The sequence below is a fragment of the Lemur catta genome, chromosome 5 (assembly GCF_020740605.2).
Source record: "Lemur catta isolate mLemCat1 chromosome 5, mLemCat1.pri, whole genome shotgun sequence".
NCBI classification, from domain to species: Eukaryota; Metazoa; Chordata; class Mammalia; order Primates; family Lemuridae; genus Lemur; species Lemur catta.
In genome coordinates, this window is record NC_059132.1 from 54928980 (window position 1) to 54940953 (window position 11974).

Consider the following 11974-nt stretch of genomic DNA (forward strand, 5'->3'; position numbering starts at 1 on the left):
CAAAGTTGCAGGATAAAAGAGCAATATAAAAAAATCAGTGTATTCCTATTCGGTAGCAATAAGCAAACCAAAAATGAAATTCAGAAGAGAATTTCATTTATAATATTATTAAAAAGAATAAAATATTAGGAATAAATATAAAAAGGTATAAAATATACATTCTGAAAATACAAAACATTGAAATAAATTAAGACCTAAAAAAATAGAAAGAAGCCCATGTTCATAAATCAAAAGACTTAATATTGTTAAAATGGCAATACTCACCAAATTGATCAATACATTCAATGTCATTTCTGTCAAAATTCAAGCTGACTTCTTTGCAGAAATTGACAAATTAATCCTAAAATTCATCTCAAAATTCAAGAAACCCAGAATAGTCAAAATAATCTTGAACAAATATCATAATTGGAGGAGTTGTACTTCTCAGCTTCAATACTTACTACAAAGCTATGGTAATCTAGACAGCGTCTGGCACGGTGGCTCACAGCTGTAATCCCAGCACTTCGGGAGGCCAAAGCAGGAGGATCCCTTAAGGCCAGGAATTTAAGACCAGCCTGGGAAACATAGCAAGATCCCGTATCTTAAAAAAAAAATTAAAAATTAGCCAGGTGTGGTGGCATGCACTTGTAGTCCTAGCTACTCAAGAAGCTGAGCCAGGAGGATTGCTTGAGCCAGGGAGTTGGAGGTTACAGTGAGCTGTGATCACACCACTGCACTCCAGTCTGGGTGACAGGCAAGATACCATGTCAAAAAAAAAAAAACAAAAAACAGTGTGGCACTGGCATAAGGATAGATATATAAATCAATGGAATAGGATTGAGAGTTCAGGAATAAACCTTCACTTTTACAGTCAATTGACTTTCAACAAGAGTGCCAAGACCATTTAATGGAGAAAGATAAGTCTTTTCAACACATGATGCTGAGACAGCTAGATATACACATGCAAAAAAAAAAAAAAGTGAAGTTGGACTCCTGTCTCACATGATATACAAATCAGAATAGATGAAAGACGTAAACATAAGAGCTAAAACTATAAAACTCTTAGAAGAAAACATAGATGTGAATTTTCATGACCTTGGATTAGGCAATGGTTTCTTGGATATGACACCAAAAGCATGAGCAATTAAAAAATATATAGATAAACTGGACATAATTAAATTTTTGAAAAACTTTTGCCCTTCAAAAAACATCATCAAGAAAATGAAAAGACAAACCATAGAATGAGAGAAAAATTTTACTAAGTGTATATCTGATAAGGAACTTGTACCTTCAATATATATAGAACTATTAAAACTCAATACTAAAAAGACAAATAACTCAAAAATGGGCAAAAATCTGAATGGACATTTCTCCAAGCAAGATAAATGAACGGCCAAAAGATAGTCAACATCGTTAGTCATCAGGGAATGCAAATCTAAACCACAATTAGATACCATTTCACATCCATTAAGATAGCTAGAATTTAAAACACACACACACACACACAAAATAACAAGTGTTGACACAGAAGTGGAAAACTTGGAACCCTCATGCGCTGCTATTTTGGAATATAAAATGGTGCAGCTGCTTTGGAATGCTGTCTGGCAGTTCCTCAAATGGCTGAACACCAAGTTACCATATGACCCAACAATTCTACTCTTAGGTATATGCTCAAGAGAAATGAAAACATATGTCCACACAAAAACTTATATACCAGTGTTCACTGCAACATTTTTCATAATAAGGGAGAACCAACCCAAATGTTCATAAATGGACAACTGAATAAATACAATATAATATTTCTATATAATGGAACATTTTTTGGGATAATAAGAAATGAAGTCCTGGGCTGGGTGCTTTGGGAGACTGAGGTGAGAGGATCACTTGAGGCTAGGAGTTTGAGATCAGCCTGGGCAACATAGCAAGACCCCATCTCTACAAATAAAAGAGAAAGAAATGATGTCCTGATACACGCTACAATGTGGATAAACTTTGAAAACATGCTAAGTGAAAAAAGCCAATCACTAAAGACTATATATCATATGATTCCATTTATATGAAATGTCCAGAATAGGCAAGTCTATAGAGATAGAAAGTAGATTATTGGCTGCCTAGGGCTAGAAGGGATGAGAAAGATGGAGTTGGGGAGGTAATGGCTAAGAAGTAAGGAGTGTGGAAGGTCTATATTTTGGGTTATAAAAATGTTTTAAAATTGATTGTGATGGCTGCACAACTATGTGAATATATTAAAAGCTATTGATGTGCACTATAAATGGGTGAATTTTATGGTATGTGAATTATATCTCAATAAAGCTGTAAAAAAAAAACAATATCCAGAAACATCGCTCTATGGCTAAATACTAGATAGAGTTGGTCATTAGACTGGACTCTGAACTGGTCTAGTCAACACTTTTGTGGGGTTTCCCTGTCTTCTAGATCCAGAAAAGACATCCAGAAGTCTAGGGGTTGACCAGGATGGTGGCAAAGGAACCACAATAGGTTCAGAAATCCAAAGAATTGGGTTCCCTGGAGCTCAAGAGGGAAAGGAACAGGGACCACTATAGATGGCAACCATTTTTAAGCCCAGGCTCCTCACAGAGTAACTGGGAAAATGAATGTGCTCACATCTTAAAATGGAATTGAATTTTTCAGTAGAAAAGTACCACATCTCACCTAAAATCAGCCTGTCCTTCCAAGCCCTCTGAGGAGGGCACCATTGCTGTCAGTCTGACCTGCAAGCGTTAGGTTGAACCATATGAAAGTTGTCCTTTTTGTACATCAAAAATGGTCTAATAGCAGCAATTTCATCTCAATCTGATATACGCTGTTGATGAAGACAGAGGTGTTATCAGGATCTTACTGCACCGGAGCCTCCCTGTACGGGGGCTGCTCTCACTTGATGTGTCTAGTTCTGTCTTTCTGGTTTGCAGAAGGTTCTGGTAACTCCTTGTCAGGCAGAAAGCTTGGCTGCAAGTGAACACACCTGTGTGCGAGTCTTTGCTCCCAGTCGAATATCTGTAGCGTTTACAACACTAACAGTCCTTTCTAACATGGCTTGGCCTCCAAAAATGAGCTCAGCCTTGTTGAGAATGTGTCCAATTACAATTCCTCGGCCAATGTCTCATGTAGGGTGATGGAATTTTTAGAGCTGAAAGGGACCTTAGAGACCATCCACCCTATAGCCTTGTGTTAGCAAGAAGACAACTAACGACTAGACAGGTGAAATGCAGGGATATTAAATCTTTGTAGGCCCCATTCACATCATGTATCAAACATTAAAATGCATTTCCCTTAAATGTAATTTTTCCTCTAAAAATTGATAAGATTGTTATCATTTTGCTTTAAAAATTATTTGTCTATGAATAACACATAATTGATCATTAACAATGATTTCTCAGTCATTATACAGCCTGCTTGGAGGTTCTTTTAAAGTGAAAAAAAATCTAACTCAACAGTACCCTTTTTAAGTGATGGGTTTTTAAAATGTATATTTAAAAATCAGTTGACTGGGCATAATGAGGCATTTTTTAAAACAAATGTTTTGTTTTGTTTTTTAATTTCAGTTTGGGAGTTTTCTCTTTTGAATTTGGCAGCAGTATTTTTTTTTCTTCAGTTCCAAACAATTTTTCAGATCCTTGAAAAGCTGGTGGGCCTGGAGACTGCACGTCTCTTGCAAATAGAGAAAGGGCCTGAGTGTGGTGACTCGCCCAGGAAGCCACGGCTCAAAGTGGTAGAGCCAAAGCTGGAAACCTGGGCTCTGACTCCAGGCAGCTGCCCCTTCTGCTAGCTCCATGCGCCATATGCACGCTGTGTTTGTACTATAGTCGGTGGCCACCGTGTCTCATTTGAATATTCGTATTCTCCTCTACGCCTCAAACAAACCTTTGGGCTGACAGAGAGAGAAGTCTCATTTTTAGCTTATAAAAGCTGAAGTTGACGGTTTTGTTGTTCTGTTTTTGTTCTCACAGCTCGGACTAGCAAGCATTCACATAGTGGACAACAAATGCTTGCTGGACCTCACTTCCTGTCTGGTGGCCCAGCTCCCTGGAGACTTGAATCTCAAATAAATGTTTCTGTCAGGAGGCTGAGCTCCCAGCTGTGCAAATTGGTCACAGATGTAATTGCATTTGCCCTCTGCCCTGGAAGAAAACATGCCTGTGGTTAGGGGTTCAGACGTCTCAGAATGAAAGACATTGCTCCTGACTCTGAGTAATAGCCGTGATGCCCAAAATAAGCTGCCACAGAGACACGCCATAGTGTTGCCAGATGTCCAGGACTGTTGCTACCCAGAATCTCAGCCTGCACGGCCAGTTACCAAACGGGGGCCATTTCACTGGCCAGTCAGGCGTAGTCAAGAACCAGGCTTTTCCATTGGCTCCTCTTACTCCTAAACACGACTCCAACCATCCTCCACTCCTAATGCCCGCAGGATCTCTGCAAAGAGCTCCAATTCCAAGTTTTTTGAATGGCAGGCAAGAAATGATATAACAAAGGTATATCAAAATCACAATGGTAACACCTGCTAGATAGAAAGAAAAAGAAAGAAAGAAGAGAGAAGAGAAAGAAGAGAAGAGAAAAAGAGAAGAGAAGAGAAGAGAAGAGAAGAGAAGAGAAGAAAAGAGAAGAGAAGAGAAGAGAAGAGAAAGGTCCTGCTGGTGGCTCACGTCTGTAATCCTAGCACTCTGGGAGGCTGAAGCAGGAGGATCACTTGAGGCCACGAGTTTGAGACCAGCCAGAGCAAGAGTGAGACCCCCATCTCTACAAAAAATAGGAAAATTAGCCAGGCATAGTGGCATGAGCCTGTAGTCCCAGCTACATGGGAGGCTGGGGCAGGAGGATCACTTTAGCCCAGGAGTTTGAAGTTGCAGTGAGCTATGATGAGGCCACTGTTGCCTGGGCAACAGAGTGAGACTCTGTCTCAAAAAAAAAAAAAAAGAAAAAGAAAAGAAAAAGACAGCAAGTATGCCAAGTTTGTTGGCAGCCCCAGGACATCTACACTGCCCATGCCTGAGGCCAAGGCTTCTCTTTTTACCAAGAAAAGCGTCTTTTACCAAGAAAATTCTTCCACATACTGAATCCTAGCAAGGTGTATTGTGCTGACATATAAAAACTTCTCAGAGTGACCAAAAGAAAAAGGACAATTTGAATATTTGAATGACTAGGTAACATATCTTCTGCAATTCAGACAATTTCCCATTTCCTTTCAACAAAAGTGGAGGGATACCTAAATAACTTGTTACCTGACAAATCACTAAAAGTAAGTTTTGGGGAGAAATCACCATGTGAATTTAAGCACACAATTCAGAGTTCAAGGAACCGAGTAATTTGCTATTACAAAGTATATCAAAATCACAATGAGATATCACCTCACACCTGCTAGAATGGCTATTATTCAAAAACAAAAAATAAAAACACCCCAAAATACAACACGTGTTGGCAAAGTTGTGGAGACACTGGAATGTTTGTGCACTGTTGATGGAAATGCGAAATGACACAGTCCCTGTGGAAAACAGTGTGGAGGTTCCTCAAAAAATTGAAAATAAAACTATCATATGATCTAGCAACCCCCCTTCTGGGTATTTATCCAAAGGAATTGAAAATGAGGATCTCAAGGCAATATTAGCACTCCTATGTTTCCTGCACAGTAGTTAAGATGTGGAAAAAACCTAAATATCCATTGGCAGATAAATGAATACAGAAAATGTGGTAAAAAAAAAAAAAGAAAGAAAAAAGAAAGAAAGAAAGAAAGAAAATGTGGTGCCTATTATCCCAACACTTTGGAGGGCCAAGGTGAGAGGATCGCTTGAGGCTAGGAGTTCAAGACCAGTCTTGACAACATATTAAAACCCTGTCTCTACAAAAAATAAAAAAGTTAGCGGGGCATAGTGGCATGTGCCTGTGGTCCCAGCTACTCGAGAGGCTGAGGCAGGAGGATCACTTGAGCCCGGGAGTGAACTGTGATCGTACCATTGCACTCCAACCTGGGTGACAGGGCTGGACCCATCATTAAAAATAATAATAAAAGAAAATAAAAAGAAAATATAGTATATACTCCAATGGAATAGTATTTAGCCTTTAAAAAGAAGGAAATTCTGCCATATGCAACAACATGGATGAACCTTGAGGACATTATGCTAAATGAAATAAATCAGTCACAGGTAGACAAATATTACATGATTCTACTTATGTGAAGTATCTAAAATAGTCAAATTCATAGAATCGAAGAATGGAGTGGTAGTTACCTAGAGTAGTGGTGGAGAGGAAATGGGGAGTTACTAATCAATAGACATAAAGTTTAAGTTAAACAAGATGAATAGGCTCTAAAGATCTTCTGTGTGAGTGTACCTATAGTCAACAGTAATATTGCACACTTAAAAATTTGCTAAGAGGGTCGATCTCATGTATGTGTTCTTACCAAAACAAAATAAAATTTCTTTTAAAGTACGTTAATTCTCATCTAATGATTATGGAACTAGTTTTATCAGTGTTTACACTTAAGTTATAAAAGTAAAATTTGGAGCTGGGTGCAGTGGCGCGTGCCTGTAGTCCCAGCTACTGGGGAGGCTGAGGCAGGAGGATCGCTTGAGCCCAGGAATTCGAGGCAGCAGTGTGCCATGATCGCACCTGTGAATAGCCACTGCATTCCAGCCTGGGTGACATAGTGAGACCCCATCTTTAAAAAAAAAAACTAAAACAAGGGATACAATTTATGTTTAACTATGTCTTAGAGCTCCAGCATTAAGTAATATTCATTCGTAGATATATGAACTAATTGGGGGAAAACACTCACATCTCATTAATAGATGACTTCCAATAAAATCTTACTTTTTTAAAGTAGTCATCCCTTTCAAAGTAGACAAAATATATAGATTGTTTTGATCAATTGTATAATAATAAATTAATAATAATTCAATCAATATTTATTTTTAACCCTGAGTTACAGGAACCTAAAAAATTAATTTCATTTTTTTGTTGTTGAAGGAAAATGTAATAGGATGATCAGAAAAAGACTCTGAAGTATAAAAATATAATATTATACTACAATATCATTCTATAGAAAGCAGTATTGAAATACAATTTTTAAGAGAAAAAGGAACAATCTAAAATTTATGCTCATTAAAAAAACTTGTATTTTTTAAATGGTGAGGATTAAGTGAGTGATATTACAGTTTTATTTTTAAATTTCAATATTCATAATACACTAGACATTTCATCTTTTGCAACAACTTAAAACTTATGATGAAATGGTTAGATGCCAACCTAAAAATTGTGCAACAGGATAGATAGTAGGTCAAAATTACTGGCCAGGCACGGTGGCTTATGCCTGTAATCCAGCACTCTGGGAGGCCTAGATGGGAGGATAGCACTTGAGGCCAGCAGTTTGAGACCAGCCTGAGCAAGAGCGAGACCCCATCTCTACAAAAAATAGAAAAGTCAGCCGGGCATGGTAACATGCCCTTGTAGTCCTAACTATTCAGGAGGCTGAGGCAGGAGGATTGCTTGAGCCCAGGAGTTTGAGATTGCAGTGAGCTATGATGATGCCATTGTACTCTACATCAGGCAACAGAGTGAGACTCCATCTCAAAAAAAAATAGTTAAAAATTACTATAACATATGAGCAAAATGTTTGAAGACGACTGATCTATATTTTCTCTCTGTGTGTGGGTGCGTGTACATGTGCTTCTGTGTAATTATTCCATTGAGCTAACTTCATGCCTTCATAACTTTATGGAAATATAGAAGTCAAGTCATATTTCCTAGATCTTTCCCTCTATGGCAGGGATTTCCCATTCTTCCCAGTGAGGACCCTTTTAAGGAACACCTAGAAGGAAATATCAATCATGCAAGCTGCTAACAGTAATAGGCATGGCAGGGTTATTAATTAGGCTGCAAGATCAAGATTATCTGGCAGCTGGTGATCAGACTGCCAGCAAATATACGATGACTCTTGCATTATAAGGTTTCAGTTAAAACGCAATAGGCTCTCAGAGAGCTCAGGACTGGTAGAATCACTCAGGGAACATTTCATAGAGGATGTGGGGCAGGCAATGAATGGTGGGAGAAGGCTAGAGATGGCACTCAGAATGGAATAGCAACATAAGCAAAAGCACAGAGGAGTTCCCAGGGCTGTGCCAACAACAGCCAATTGGCCTGGGACAGATGTTACCAGCTGAGTGACGGCAGACTCTGTCCCTAATCTGAGTTTCACCATCATGGTTACATTGAAGGGGTCCCCAGTCGCTTTGTGCATGAATGTACTTTGCTCCCTGATTGGATTTAAACTCTGTAAGAGCAACAGCCTCCAGTTCCTCTTCCACCTGCTGGGACCTTCTGCTCTTTTGCATTTCAAGCTTGGTATTGAGGCAATCACATCCTTCTGTGACTTTATTTATCCCCTCGGCACACTGTCCTGCATTTCTATATCCTTTAGGACATCATACATGGATGGCCCCCCCTCAAACTCTACCCTCCAAGCCCTTCACTCATCAACTCCCTCAGTCCCCTCATGGACATCACACAACCTGGTGAATATTCTAAAAACCACTGAGTCATGAGTGAATTATATCTCAGTAAGAAGGTAATTAAACTACATTGAAAAAATTCATACCAATGAAAAACATAACTAAGAAACAGATTTAAACACAGAATAATGAGTATTCTGCTTATATTAAATTTTAATGCTCACATATCAATGTAAAGAAGTTTTATATTTGTTTTAATGTAAATAAACTGATTGGTAAGTAATTGATAAAGATAGTGGGAACATGGAAGAAATGAAAGGAGGGAAAGATGTTTCTGCTGGAATGAGTCCAGGTAAAAGGAAAAAAAGTGGCACCACTGGAGAGAGGGTGTCAGGAAGCAGGAGAGTGATCTATCCGGGAGGATAATAAATGCTAGCTGAATAAATGAAGTTCCATGTTTTTGTATTAAACAAGAAATTAATAGCAATTGCTTGCATTAACATTTTAACAAATTTTTACACTGCTGTGCATGCCAATGTAGCCAATTTTAAAGATTAAACCATCTTGTTTGGGATAGGAGCTTGAAAATGAAGCGATGGAAAATTCTGGAAACATATGCTGATGTCAGGTTTTACTGGCAGTATTTGAATTAGCATTTTAATGTCACAAGAAGTGTCTTTAGAATGGATAATGCCTATGCTTCTTTATAGAGGATATTTTACTCCGGATCAGTGGTTCTCAAACTTTTTTACACTCCACCTGATTCAGGAGTTCCTGGACCTTCCATGCTCAAGTGGAGTTTTTCTCAAAGCAATCACCACCTCACTGAAGGTAAAACAGTTTGGCCTTTTTATTAAAGAGGAGAGTGGTATCATCTCAAAAGCCTTCTTTTGTTTCTCCCCAACCAAGCAGAAAGCACACAGAGGTCAGTGGGTACATTATAGGTTGGAACTACAAAACACATTTATGGAGTAGTGATTATAATCCCTGTTAAAAGAAAAATTTGAGGCAAAATAAATTTAACAGAGTTTATCTGAGCAAAAACAATGCATGAATCAGGCAGCACTCAAAACTGGAAGGGGTTCAGAGAGCTCCCCTCTTGCAGCATGAGCCGCAAGTTTTATGGGCTGCACCTGGAAGCAAAGTTCAGCAATTACTTGATGGGCTACAGGTAGGCATTTTCCTTAATTGGATGAAGTTTGATGGGAGGTTCCTAGTTACATAACCAATTGGCTGGTTGGCTGTTGGTGATTGGCTGAGGCTTTGGTTTTTGTTTGTTTGTTTTTCATTTTTTAAAAGTCAGTTATAAGAAATGCCTCCAAGGTAAGGTTTTCTCATATAGGAGCTTCCGGTACAGAGACAACCTCAGGCTAATGGCCTCCGTGTTTGGTTTAACATCTCCAGGTATGTTAAAAGGCACATGAGGATTTAATAGATTGTAGAATAACAGAATTTTTTGAGCTGAAAAGTTTTCAATAGTACATTATAGATCAACTTCTTTTTTTAAAATATGGGAAAATTGAATTCCTATTCTGGTAAGTAGAGATCCTTTTCCCTATCCTTTCTGCTAAGTACAACTGAAGCCCCGGGACATTACACAGAAGACAAACATAAGAAGATGCTGAAAGATGGAGAGAAGAAAGCAGACTGGTGAGGGACCTCAGGACCAAAGGAACAGCACGGCAATGAGTTCCCATGGTTTTCTTTTTGCCTCATGTAACCCACACTCTGGAGCTGAAGAAGCCAGCAAGTCTGAAACCTCAACACGAAAAAAGGCCCAAACAAAAGCATGCTCTCCCCGGCCAAAGGACAAAGAATGGGACAGTCCAGCAAGACGGAAAACATTTAGATCATAGCTGCTCTATTCCAGCCAAACACCATGGAAAAATTCATGGCCCCACCCACACTCACACCAACAAAGGCAAGTGGAGACCCCAGACTCCCATTCTCACTGGGCTGTAAGGGGACAGCCCAAGACCCCTCTCTGTGGTGATGGTGTCAGAGAAGGGCAAGTACGGAGCCAGGACTTTCATCCCCACCAGGTAATAACCAGCCCCTCCCCCTGCTGTGTCCAGAGACCATGTGGGGAGCCCGGCCCATGACCCCACCCAGCAGTAATGAAGTGCCCCTCCCGCTCCCCACCGGGTGGTGTCAGAGAAGGCTTAGTGGAGAGTCAGGACTTTTACCACCACCCAGAGGTAGTGAGGCCACCTCACCCCAACCCTCCTTATGTCAGCAGAGGCCACATGGGGAGCAGTAATAAGGTGCTCCCGCCCTTCCCCGCCGGGGCTGTGTCAGCACAGGCCTAATGGAGGAGCTCAGTGGAAGACCCTGCCAATAAGATGAAAAGACAAACTAGAGATCAGGAGAAAATCTAAAAAAATAAATAACTCTCCAACTTCCATGGTTAAACAACAACAGCAACAATGAATCAACCCAATTAGAAAATAGACAACAGACAAGAGCAGACATGTCACTGGAAAGAATATACAAGATGGCAAAGAAGCATATGAAAATGTGTCCAACATCATTAGCCATTGGAGAAATTCAAAACAAAACCGCAGTGAGAGCACTGTACACCCATCAGAATATCTAAGATAAAAAGTGGTGACAACAGGAAATGCTGCCAAGTTGCAGAGAAACTGGATCACTCAGCCATTGCTGGTGGGAATGTAAGATGGTCCAGCCACTCTGGAAAAGTGTTTGGTAGCTTCTAAAACAACTAAACATGCAACATATGCAAATGTTACGACCCAGCAATTGCACTCCTGGACATTTATCCCAGAGAAATGAAAACTTATGTTCATGCAGAAACCTGTACACAGATGTTAATAGCAGTTTTATTTTAAACATCTCACAAAGGAAATTTGGAAGTTTGACTCTCTAATAGAAGGATGGACTAGATGACCCTTCAGTTTACTTCAAATCTAAAATTCTGTGATTTTTTGTAAAGAATCATCTTCTAGGCGTATGAGACAACACAAGTAGCGAGTGCCCCTGACTTCCAAAAGCCTCGCCAAGCCTGGGAGACCACCGCCCTGAGTGGTCTATGGGAAGGACAACACAGACCAGGATGAAGTGACCTGAAATTAGCCATGATGCTCAGAGTCATACACAATGTGACAAAAATTCCATGAGACATGAAATTTGTGTCAAAGGGAACCTAAGGTGCCTAGTTTGTTACTGGAGCCAAAGAGGTCAAGGATGAGGTTTATGTTCTGGAAGTGACAAGGGATGGAGAGAATGGATGGAGACAGGCAGTCAAAGTGGTGAGACTGGGTGGTTCGAGGTCACTGGGCCACCAGAGAGACATACTGAAGACTTATCTCTCTTTTGCAGAGCTCAATGGTGCTTTATGGTTGTTCTCCAAAATTTCCAATCCAGGTTCTTTCTTTTCTGCGTTGAGAGTTTGTTCAAGTTTCTTATAAGTATGTTCATGGTGACAAGTCCCTGCCCTCCGCCATTTCAGATATTAGTCATTTCTGCATAAAGGAAGGAGGCATAACTCATACATACCTCTGATACTTGCTTAG